The sequence below is a fragment of the Misgurnus anguillicaudatus genome, chromosome 19 (genome assembly GCF_027580225.2).
Source record: "Misgurnus anguillicaudatus chromosome 19, ASM2758022v2, whole genome shotgun sequence".
NCBI lineage: Eukaryota > Metazoa > Chordata > Actinopteri > Cypriniformes > Cobitidae > Misgurnus > Misgurnus anguillicaudatus.
The window spans coordinates 49502748-49514558 of NC_073355.2; the positions used below are offsets into that span (position 1 = coordinate 49502748).

General features: G+C 35.5%; 1 protein-coding gene across 1 annotated transcript in view; it reads left to right on the forward strand.

Moving 5' to 3' along the window:
* Positions 1–11811, forward strand: part of LOC129423053 (uncharacterized) — a 195797-nt gene that overhangs the window by 144704 nt on the left and 39282 nt on the right. The gene's annotated exons all lie outside the window — the stretch shown is intronic.

Here is an 11811-nt window from a genome sequence, read left to right on the forward strand (position 1 = left end):
TAGGTGATAAGCAATATTTTAAATTGTATGCGATATTTAACTGGTAGCCAGTGTAAAGATGCCAGAATTGGGCTTATGTGGTCATACTTATTAGATCGAGTAAGCACTCTTGCAGCGACGTTTTGAACCAGCTGTAACTTGTTTACCTGATTTGCATGGCATCTCCGAGTTTCAAGTTACAATAGTCATTCTAGAGGTCATAAAAGCATGGATAAGCTTTTCTGCATCTGATGTAGACAGCATATGTCATATTTTTGAGATATTTCTAAGATGGAAGAATGCTGTGCGGCAGACGTTGGAGATATGACTATCGAAAGATAGATTGCTGTCGAACATCACGCCTAAGGTCTTAACCTTGGAAGATGGCACCACAGTGCAGCCATCTATGGACAACTTGTATTCTGACAGATTATGTTTGGAGCGATTTGGTTCAGTGTTGCCAGGTTTGCGGTTTTCCCGCACAATTGGGCTATGTTGAAAATACAGTTGCGGGAAAAATTCGGAGCTGCGGGTTGCGTTTTTTTGGGCTAGTTTTATAATGTGCCGCAGCCACGAAAATGTTTATCTGACTTATAAAATGAACGTTCTTTATTTTCCTAATGTGCATTAATGCCATAAGCAATACATGTCAAACCAAGGACAGCTGCAGCGTCAGGAAGTCAGTGGAGAAGTGAGTGGAGGGGCGCTTTTTGCTCTTAATATCACGCCAGGAACAAGAAATTACCTTACGTAAGGAGATGCGTCTATACTGAGAGGATATTTACAGACCACGTGAACCCATCTTTGTATGATATTTTCAAGTTAAATAGAACATTTTAAATATGTAGATAGTATGTTAAAAGGGCAGAGTTCATTCTGTCTCAATATGGCACGGTTGGGTACGCTAAGATGTACTTAAGATAATCTTAAGAAGTACTAAAGTAGATTTTTTTGTGAAATAGAGCACCTTAAGTGCATTAAGAAAATTTTCATCTGCATGTAAAGTACATTAAAAGCAATAGTAAGAGTTTATTTTAGAGCCTTTGTTGTTATCCCGGAGGTTTCAACTGTGATTGGACAAATGTAAAAATTGGGCTAGTTTTCATTTCTTTTGGGCGGGTTTTAAGTTGTCATTGGGCTGGAAATTTTTCTTGGACCTGGCAACCCTGGTACCAGTGGAAAGAGATGAATTGATAATGTGCATGAGAGCAGGGATAACCGATGGAGAGATGGCCTGAAGGAGATGGGTGGGTATGGGATCTAGCGGGCAGGTAGTCGGATGGTTAAAAGCAAAGACCTTGAAAACATCCGCTTCAGATAGGAGAGAGAAGGAAGCAAGCATGTTTTAGAGATTTGACCACATGCAGAGTTGTACATACAAAAGTTTGGTATCATTTTACAGGAAACCTTTTGAAATTACAAAACATTGTTGAAAGTGCTAAACATGGTTGTATGTGTTGTCAGTCCTCTAATAAATGCAAAAATAAGATTTTTTGACAGATTTGCAGACAGTTTTGTTTGATTCCAGTAAATGTCAGCTTACAGAGGAAAAGGGATTTTTTTCATTTTTTATCATAATAAATGCAAACGTTATTCTATTTCAACTGAAGGGAGGAAGTATACCCTTTTTGTATTCAATTTCCGCCTAAAAATATTTGAAGTGTCCCCATAACCACATACAGTGGAATAAATGCAATTATCTTTATATCATTTTACAGAAAACTCTTTGAAGTAACATAAAAAGCTGCTGTTTGTGACAAATATTGTTATTTATGTTGTTTTTCATATGATGAAACACCAAATTTTTCATATAATTTTTTTTCTGTTTTGCACATATAATAAATAGCAAGGGATTATTCATGCACACAACCAAAGAAAATGCTGTGAATGGACTCATTATTTAGAGTAGGACCTAAGATAAAAGATAAGGTAGCATTTGTGGCTATCTGAGGCAGCTCACGCTCAAGTTTCACGTAAATTTACAAAAGACAATTTTTTTACCTCATTACTCATTCGACAGTTGTTGGATATGTGACGATAATAGAACAAAAATAACGATGTAGCCTTATTCCTGAGAGTGAGAGCTTTCATTTGATATGATTTTATTTTTGTATTTTATTTTGTTTTTTGAGGCTCGTTCTTAAGCATAAAACTTCAGGGCTGAAAATGAGTCCCATTCCAGCTTTGTTTTGCACTGAATGACGGGGCGACAATATAGTCCGTTTATCAAAAGTGAATTTTTTCTACAGCTGCCCCCAAATTCACAATGTGAATTTGCAAACCCAAAGTGTCATTGTTAGTCAGTGAGAGGGGGCAGACAAATAATCTTGTTATGGGCCGGGCATAAGTTCTGTCCTTAACCGAGATCTGACTCTCTTGTAACCCAGAAAAAACCTGAACAATTCTCTCTACAGGCCAAAAAGCACAGGGCAATTGCTGGTCCATGATCATGACTGTCACCGACCTGCAGGTCAGCTTGTTCCATCTTCCATTTCTGTCTAACCTGTTAGATCAGGTCTCCATATCACAGACAAAATAAAAAACAAGATCACGTCAGAAAATATAAGTTTACGTGTTTAACAGGCTTCTGTCAGTTAAGAGGTTGATCAATCGTTGCTAGAGAAGAGCACAAGCAGGACATGAGACGAAGGTTTAGATGATAAAATAGGAAAGAGTTTTATTGATGCACAGCTTCAGTTGCATATGTCTCAATGTTCAAACCTCGTTGAATGATTATAAAATGATTATATAAATAAATGATTAGGAATAAACTAAAAAACACAATAATAAAAACATTCTGCACGTGAGGATCTAAGGTAGTATCCTTCACTTCAAAACATCTCCCATTGCAGCCTTGCAGGGAGAACTTGGAGAAGCTCATCTTTGCCTGCGGAAGGTTTAAGCTTAGAACTAACTACTTGGTTAATATAAAATGGCGTAAAGAAAATCATCCAGGAGTAATGAAAGAATGCTGGGAACATGGGAATAAGAATATTAAAAGCTTTGGATGGACTGCTAATAGGGAAGCATTTAAAGCTGGCATTTATTGATGGATATGAAGTTAGCCCAACAGTGACTTTATCCAATATTCCACCATGGATATTTCCAATCCCAATATTGGTTTTCAAGTGCAAATTAACAAGGAGAAAGAAATTCCCAAGAACGTAATTGCACAGCAGTAGAGTAATTTAGATTAAAGCTATACATTGTGGTTGCACATTTATACAGATGTTTCTAAAGATTCTTTTGCAGTGCATATCCCTACATTTCAATGTAATATCAGCAAAAGAATAAGTGATAATGTGTCTGTGTATACAGCAGAACTTCTGGTAGCACTTCATTGGGTGGAGGATGTAAAACCAAGGTTAGCAGTCATCTGTTTTGATTCATATGCAGCACTTTCAAGCCTTGAAAGTGGACTAAAATCAACTAGGCAAGATATTATATGTGATATTCTTGCAAGTTTATTGAGAAATAATACAAGTCTTATTATGTTTCTGTGGGTCCCTGCTCATGTGTGAGTGGAGGCTAATGAAGGGGGTGACAAACTAGCTAAGCAAGCTTTAAATCATGCAGATGTTGACATACAAATGGCTCTTAGTAAAAAAGAGATCCAGGCTAAGGTAAAATTCATCACTCGTAATAAATGGAAAGAAGCATGAAATACTGATAGCAAGAGCAGACATCTTAATAGCATTTAGCTACTTGTTGGAAACGGAAGAAGTGCAATTAAGAACAGAAAATAAGATATTATAATTTTACGTCTTCGAATCAGATATTCTGGACTAAATCATTCCCTTTTAAAGTAGGAAAGCAATGCATGCAAAAGGTAAATGTAGACATTGTTATCAAACAGAGACAATATTAATAGTATGAAAATAAAAGAATATCATTAATTCAGGAAATTGAAAAATTGGGCATTAAAACGTATAGCCTAATATACAAAGCTTTTTGTTATGTAATTTAGAGCAATGGAAGAAGTATAGAGATATACTATATATTTTTTAAAGGAACAGTATGTAGGATTGTGGCCAAAACTGGTATTGCAATCACAAAACTTGTGGCTAAAACTGGTACTGCAATCACACAACTGGGGTGTATTCCAGAAAGCAGGTTATGTGACTTACGCGGGTAAGTTTAGGACTAAGCAAGCGGATAACCTCCGCGTTCGGTTCCAAAAACGGAGGTAACTTTCGGGTTATGTAAGTAACCACAGCAACTGACTCTCTGGAGGTAACCTGCTCCGGAGTTCATTTAAGTTAATAAAACGAGGTTCCGGAGGATGTCTGCTCATGCATGTACTTATGATCAGCGTGCAGCGGGCGTGGAAGCATATATTTTGCATAATATTACAATATTAAAGCATTTATTTTATTACATTTACAGTCGCGAATATTTATTGTTGTCTTAAAAAAATTATGATATTTTCTTTAAAGAAAAATATTTTTAACAACATGGATTGATATTTGTGATTGGACTAATTTCTGTACATTTAATTATGTCCATTATTAATAAAAATTGATTCATATTTGTGTTCGGACTAAATACTATACATTTAATTTTGTTCATTATTAATATATCTACAAATATCAGTGGATGTATGAAACACAATTCCATAATTTAATTAATGTTAACAATAAAGTACATTTCCATATCAATTTTGTCAATTCATAAATAACCTCATCTTTCACTTACTAGATAATTTGAGATGAATCTAAAGTTATAATAAATGTGTGTGCAAATACATTGTCATCATTGAGCCAGAAATCTTAACATATGTACTGAAGTACTTTGTAGCTGCTTTCCTGAGCTATTATTTTGGAGCCAAAGGGAAATTGAGAAATTTGGTTATATTAGATGATACAGGACATATTAGAACATGTTACTATTAACACTAATGTAACATTTCTATTCTCCACTACTGTTACAGCAGATCCTAATCGTCCAATGCAAATGAATGATTATTTTTAGTGTAGTATACTGAAAAAAAATTACACAAAATTATTGAAAATCTGTAAGGATTGTAAGGAAGCGTTACAATTAAAAGAGGGTTCATTTATCAGCTAAGTACATGTTAAAAAAAATGGTGATACAGTGTCATACAATGGAGAGTCCAAAAACTAAACAGGGTCACCCAAAGGAGCAGAAGTGAAATAAGTACAATATAGTGAGTAGTTTTCACAGAGCCAGTGGCGGTTCTAGACAAATTTCACTAGGGGGGCCAAGGAGGGGCCAGTGTTTTACCAGAGGGGCACATAAAAAATGGCAAGAAATTATATTTAAAGATTATAGGAGTGGTTACAGGAATTAGTTAAAGATAGGACTAGGCCTAAGTTTAATTAGGAAATATAACTAGTTTTAACAAACACGCCTTACTAAATAAATTAATTGTGTGCATTTTGAAGCAAAACAAAGGGCACTGGTATATTTTAAGATATGGCATAGCAAATTGTTTTCAGTTTGGACAGCTCTTACATTTATTTTAGACTAGGACTAGTCTAATCCCTTTCCCGAAAACTGCCCTGTAAACGTTATTTTACTTTTCAATCATATAAATATTTATTTAATACAAGAGTGACTGCAGGTGCAAAAGGGGAGCTGGGCTCTTTTCTAAAGCCCCCCAACCGAAAAGCATGCGAGCCTACTCAATAAACTTTATGAAATGCAAACTTTTATAAAGACAAACGTTTGTTTTAGTTTACAAACACACATTGCTAGACAGCTAGGAACCACAATCTAATCAGTATTTAAAATAATATGTATTTTAAACTGTAAACATTTTTATATGTAACATTTAATAATATTCCTCCAATTTTATGACCGTATATGTAAGAGCATAATTACAGCGCTTTTTACAATGTGTAAACTTTAAAAAGTTAGCGAGATGTTAGTTTTGCCGGTTGTTGATAAGTAACAGCTGTGAATGATCACAACGCGCCTCAGCAGCCACGCCACAGGAGATCAAGTGAACAGTGTCCCAATGTCAAGTCAGCTAGAGTCCTTACCAGTGCCCGAACCTGCATACACATTCTCAACATCGGGAGATTGGGAACGAATTGAGACACTCGCAGAGCAGCACCCGCAGTGTGTACTTGTGTACTCAAAGTACACAACTGTATGAGTCAGGAGATGTTTATGACAATGATCCCTGCTCCAGAGACAACAGTAAGTCCGGTGTCGTGAGCAATTGGGTCCCCCCGGGCAATTCGGTCTCCCCTAGGACCCCGCGCGACTCCATTGGCTGAAAAAACTCCTCATGGGTAGTTTTCTTAGCGCCTTATTACAATTCCTACAAAATCGCGTTATGATTTATGTAGTTAGAACGTTGTTAAAATTACAATTGATGTCTTTTAAATTATATGTTTCATATAGTAGTATATAAATGAGGCTATAGGTGAGAGATCTACACATTGCTTGTGTCATTTTATTATTTAGATTATTATACTGTACCATTTCCACTTTTGACTGTCTACTTATACAATTACTTACTCATTAATTACTTATACAAAACATGATTACTACATAGTTGAATCACGCATTTAAATTATAATTATAAGCCATGATTACTACACTTTTACTATTAAAAATATATATTCCGTAAGGTATGTTAATAATTTACAAAAAATAAAAGTATTGTTTTTTCAAAGCAGATGATGACACAAAAGTACTGACGTGTCTGCAACATGAATATTAGTTTATTATATTGTTTTTTTAGTTAACTTTTATTTAAAAAAAAAAGAGTAATGTTTCTATTTTGTACAACATAATTAGCTTGCTAGCCGCGTATGCAGACGAGATATTGCAATGACACATTTTTGAGCAGGCATTAGTGTAGATACCAATCGGGGTCCTAGGGGAGACCGAATTGCTCGGGGGGACTGGATTGCTCATGACACCGGGTCAGATTTTCAACTTCATCTCAATGCTAACAGTTAGCGTATTAAGAAATCCTGTCTTCTGTTGACAAACCAATAAAATAATCGAAGACGGATTAATTATTTCAATGTACACAGAAGCATTTACACGTGAAGACACCATACTCTAGTGACGATCGCTATAAACACTGATTCGCGAGACTTCAAAACCTTTACGAATCTTTTAATTCGAATCTTCTTCTTCTAGAGTTTTATGGCGGTTGGTAACCCAACTTATGGTGCACTACCGCCACCTGCTGTACTGGAGTGTGGAGTACAGCCATGCAAGGAAAAAAACACTAATTATCCTGTATAACCCGATTTCTTTAACTCCTTTGATAATGGCTCTATACTTCTTCTGTTGCTCTAAATTACATTCCAAAAGGTTTTTAAGCCCATTTTGTTCCATTTCCTGATTAAGTGATTTTTTATGTTCTTACTGTGTTGACATAAAATATGCTCTATTGTTTCTATTTGATAAAAATGTCTGCATTTACCAGTTGCATGCTTTCCTATTTTAAAAGGGAATTATTTAGTCCAGAATGTCTGATTCGAAGCTACAGTGGTTGGGTGCGCCGCTTTCATTTGCCCGTGAAGAACGCTGCGTCGGGATTAGTTCCGCTTTTGGCGCTCGCGTGTTAAATGAAAATAAATTTATAATTTTTTATTTGGTCAGCACGGGGTGGCCACAGGGGTGGCCAGGGACATGTCTACAGAGGCACGGGCCACCCTTGGCCTCCGTGTAGAACTGCCACTGCACAGAGCTGTGTGTTTCACTAGTTTTCTTGCTAATGAATTAGTTTGTTTAGTTAATTTTAACACAATTATCAGCACTAAGGTTTAAAAAATATTATCCGTCCCTCACCAGTCTTAAAATGTAAGGAATACTGGAGCTTGTTTGGGTTGGTGGTGGGACTGTTCGCGGTGGGCGCTGGAAAATTTCCCTTATTTTCAAATCCAAAACTTGACAGGTATGGCCGTAAAGCAGTCGAATTTTGTAGTTTTTTTTGTGCTCTGGTTACTACCAGAAACCCTTAGTTTTAAAATACGAGTAAAAGCGATACAGACCCCGTCAGGCTATGGTAGATATGTCATTCAACCTATTTAAAGTCGATGTACTATCACAAGGGTCTTGAACATTTATTATGAAGGTTGAAAAATTACATGGTGTCGCTTTAAAGGGGATGATATAATACGATTTCTTTTTTTTTAAGTGGGTTATTTAGCCGTTTCGCCTCAATCTACTATGCCTCAAAACCATTTCCAACTTTGTTTGGACATTCTCGTGCATGATTCACAGTCTGTAACTCATGTGTGTTTTAATATCTTATTTGTTAAAGTATATGATGTTGACTCGAAACTACAGCTTACAGAATCTATTTAAGATGTTTTTTTTTAGTTTGTCACACGTAGATTAATATGAAGGGGATAACGTTTTTAACCCTTAGTGCAGGAGTCACAAGTGTTTTGTTTAAAGGACTGTGTTAAAACTAAAGTAAAGCTGTAAATTAACAAACTATTAATATCATATGTTGTAGGCATAAAAGTTATAAATTAGGAGATTAGCTATCATTTTAACAAATGGCTTAAATCAATAGGGGAGACCGGGGCTGGTTGTCTCTGTAAATTTTCATGTTGATGTTGTTTTTGTGTTGAGCGTTTGTAGGATATTAGTCTTTCAAAAACAAAACACTCATTAAAAAGCCAAAAATAGTAGCTTTATTTTGAGTCATCTTTTAGCGATCAAGTTAAAGCCATGTGGCAGCTAGCTTAGCATGTTTGTCAAGAAGTCAGTTGGGGATGGTTGTCACATAGCTTGCGGGGTTGGTTGTCACATGTGAGTATTGGACATGTAGACCTTTTAAGACTGTTTGTCTGTTTTTGTTTGCTGTTAAAATAAAATAAATAAAGCATTAAATAAAGAGGTTTTAACACTAAAAATTATTTCATTTTATTTCTCAACACAGTAGACAATTCAAGTAACTTATCACCCACTTTAATTCTATTGTTTAAACATAAGGGGCATTGATGACAACTATCATAAGGGTGGTATTCATATTAAAACTTATTTAGAGTTTCTAGCTTAAAAAAATAAAAAGTTACACATTATCTTTTCAGATCCCAATTTATCATTGAAATCCTATAGAACCTCTATAGGGACAACCAACCCCATACCCCGTGAGAACCAACCCCGTGGTGGGGTTGGTTGTCACATTGTGTCAGAGTGACTTTGATGGTTAGTTACTTCCTGCTACAATACATTCTAAAATTAAAAAGTATACACATTTAAAGCCAAGACCCCAAGCTTTCATTTCATATAGGAAATACTGCTGAAAGATTTTTTGAAGATGAGCAATTCATGCATGAGTAAAAATTGTGACAACCAACCCCGGTCTCCCCTACACTGTATATTCAAACAAAACCATACCCGCACTGTTGCTGTAGCCCACCTTTTGTCCTGTATTTTATAGTGACAGTTGGCAACCTCAGGAGACTTCAATATGGCATTAATGGCAAAAAATGCATCTCAAAATGCATCAGATTGATGGATTAAAATATGGAATTTTCAAAAATTTCTTGCGGGGGACCATGCCTCCAGACCCCCCTAGAGGGGTAATATTCTTCTCACCATTTTCACCCCTAACCCGTTTTCATGCCTGAATAAAGTATGTTGGTGAATGTTTTGCACTCTAGTTCATTTATGACATATTTCTATTCAAGCAATTAACGGCTCTGTCAAGTTTCCAATATGTGTCCCCCCTAATGTTAAACTTATTCCTACGCCCCTGCTTGTAATAAATGGCAAGAAGAATGGAATATTGGTAGCAAGAGCAGACATCTTAATAGCATTTATCTACTTATTGGAAATGGAAGAAGTGCATTTAAGAACAGAAAAGAAGATATTATCATTTCACATCTTCGAATCAGACATTCTGGACTAAATAATTCCCTTTTTAAAATAGGAAAGTATGCAACTGGTAAATGCAGACATTGTGATCAAACAGAGACAATATAAAATATTTTATTTACATGTCAGCACAGTATGAAAATTAAAAAATATCACTTATTCAGGAAATGGAAAAAATTGACTTAAAAAAGTATAATATACAAAGCTTTTTGGAATGTAATTTAGAGCAATAGAAGAAGTATAGAGCCATTATAAAATTTGTTAAAGAAATCGGGTTATAGGCCTACAGGATAATTTAGTGTTTTTCCTTGCATGTCTGTGCTCCACACTCCAGTTCAGTAGATGGCGGTAGTGCACCATAACCAACCGCCATAAAACTCCAGAAGAAGAAGATTCGAATCAAAAGATTCGTAAAGGTGTTGAAGCCTCGCGAATCAGTGTTTAAAGCGATCGTCACTAGAGCCTGATGTCTTCAGTCACGTGTAAATGCATCGGTGTACATTTAAACAATTATTCCGTCTTCGATTATTTTATTGGTTTGTCAACAGAAGACAGGATTTCTTAATACGCTAACCGTTAGCAGTGAGATGAAGTTGAAAATCTGACCCGGACTCACTGTTGTCTCTGGAGCAGGGATCCATTTTCCGGACAGCGTCATAAACATCTCCTGACTCATACAGTTGTGTACTTTGAGGTAATGTCCAGCACGTTTTATACCAATATTATTAAATGTTTTTACTCGTGTATTATGAACCAGTGTACTGTGTAGATAGAGGACTAAAAACAGAAGATATTCAGACAACTTTAAAATTACCTGAGGACTGCATCTGTACTTATCACTTCTTATTTTAGGGAGGAGCAGGGTTACAAAGTAAGGCTCTTTGGGTGATTCTCCTCCATTTTCCAGGCCCTGACTACTATAGAAGCCACACTTGCATTTTACCTCATTGACTACATCAAGTCAAGTAAATTTTGATGATAAACTTGGATAAATATATTTGATCTATGGTATTATAGTTTAACTAGCAAATACCAAAATGTATTTATGCAGTAGCTAGCTAGCCAGTAAATCAGATATCTAAATGTAAGCTAGTACTATTATAGTAGCTGCTATAATGTTTATTATGCTTTTAATGAAAGTTTCTTAGTGAAAGACTTTGTACTACTTACAATTAAATCAGTCAACACGTCATTTTTAGCATTTGTTTAACTTGCATGCATGTCTGCTTATAACCAAACAATATGTTTATTTATGTTTATATATGATATAGATTATATACATTTTCCCAAATGTAAAAAAAATCCAGCGTCCACAGATTAAAAATAAATAAAATAATATAAATGTGTTTTTGTTATCTGGGTGGTAAATAAGACAATCAGTACTTCCGTTTTATGGCGACTTTAATGCCTCTTCTTTCATTTCTAGTTCACACATATAGAGTGAAAGTGATTGAGACCTTCAGTGAAGCTCCTCCTACAACAATCCACCAATAAATGCTGGAGTCAAACACACAGAGAAATCACTCCATGTGTGACAACTGAAATCTTCATGATATAATGTTGATGCTGGTGAAAGAGGAGCTTGAGAAGATGACAGATCCACAACCATGCAGAATAAAGGATGAAGATACTGAGGAACAAATAGGTTGGTGTCTATTTTTCAATCTTCATCTTTGAGTGTTGATGAATAATCATAAAAACATTGACATTGAGAAAGATGAGGGGAAAATAAACTTAAATCCATGAGATGATAACTTTCTGCATCTATAATAGATTTAGTAGAATTAGATTGAAACATCAGTGGATTGAGTGACTGTGATCTTTGGGAATTGATCCATGCTCTACTACATTTAACCCTCATGTTGTGTTCACGTCATTATGGAGAGAATTTTCTTTTACCCAAAAAAAAGTAGTTAATGTTACTGCATCAGATTGAAATGTATGGACTTTGTTTACAAAGACTATAACAATCTATAAAATTTCCCCACCTTGTTTTACTTTAGGTATTTC